This window comes from Rhagoletis pomonella, unplaced genomic scaffold (genome assembly GCF_013731165.1).
Source record: "Rhagoletis pomonella isolate Grant_MI unplaced genomic scaffold, Rhpom_1.0 Rhpom_scaffold_00013, whole genome shotgun sequence".
Lineage (NCBI taxonomy): Eukaryota > Metazoa > Arthropoda > Insecta > Diptera > Tephritidae > Rhagoletis > Rhagoletis pomonella.
In genome coordinates this window covers 2979719-2980750 of record NW_023458567.1, presented here as the reverse complement: position 1 = coordinate 2980750, position 1032 = coordinate 2979719, and the positions used below count along the sequence as shown (strand labels likewise).

The 1032-nt window shown below is 30.4% G+C and overlaps 2 protein-coding genes across 3 annotated transcripts in view; one reads left to right on the top strand and one right to left on the bottom strand.

Moving 5' to 3' along the window:
• Positions 1 to 1032, bottom strand: part of LOC118748503 (synaptic vesicle glycoprotein 2B) — a 61097-nt gene that overhangs the window by 21037 nt on the left and 39028 nt on the right. The gene's annotated exons all lie outside the window — the stretch shown is intronic.
• The window catches only part of LOC118748504 (E3 ubiquitin-protein ligase ariadne-1), a 38365-nt gene that overhangs the window by 36276 nt on the left and 1057 nt on the right, over positions 1 to 1032 (top strand). The window lies entirely within an intron of this gene.

Below are 1032 nucleotides of genomic sequence, written 5' to 3'. Positions count from 1 at the left end.
TTAAGTTGAAATTATTTAAAAAGTTAAACCAATTATAACGAAATTGGTATCAATCGAAATGGGCTTAAAAAGCTTTGTTTCTTAACTGCACCGGGTGCCACCTGTTTAAAAAATTAAATCAAATTTAATTAAGGGAATTAGGTGATGGACAGCTACATATGTATCACAATGTGGGCGCTAGACGAAAAGTTTGTTTCTTTCAAAAGTCGAATTCAGTTAACCTATACACAACGAAAAATTGAAATATAACAAACAAAAGAGTTATATTTTTGAGGTGTATAAAGAGGGATGCCACCTGTTTAAAAAGCGAAATTCAAATTATTTAATAAGCTAAATAAATTTATAAATTATTGGCATCAGTAGACAGGAGTTAAACAAGGCTTTTTTCTGAACTATATTTACAGTGTTGCCACATGGTTAAAAATTTAAAATTCAATTTAATTAATCAGTTTTGAGTGGAGCAATTGACTGCACTGCCGTTTTAGATCTCATTAAACACAATACTCCAATGAGAATGCTTCGCCAACATGATTTGTTTGCGATTGTTTATTTGTAAAACCAAATATGCTCTAAATCAACCAGTTATTAGGGTAATGGGTGAGTTCAATGCTTCATGTAAAGACAATAATGTCAACATATTTGCTAATCGCATAGAATTAAAAAAAAAAAACATTATTTACTCTTTATTCGTAAATTTTAATTTATTAATCATTAGCCTTGCCAGCTTTTCGAAAAGTCATACTGACCTAACTAAGTATATACGTATAATATACGAGAGGGAATTACAAGTATGAGAGATGTAATAAAGTTCGTGGGCTGTATATATGGATTAAGTTTTTATTTTTTGAAGTTGGAACTTTTTCTTCGGCATAGAAACGTCTTCACGGCATTGAGACGAAGTATGGCACTCGGATCGCTTATAAGTCTGATTAACATTTGGAATATTTTTTAGATTTTTGAAATTCAATTTTGGGCGTTTTAACGCCATGCGGGTTCACTAGTTTCTATTAAAAATCTCTTAAATTTGTTTTA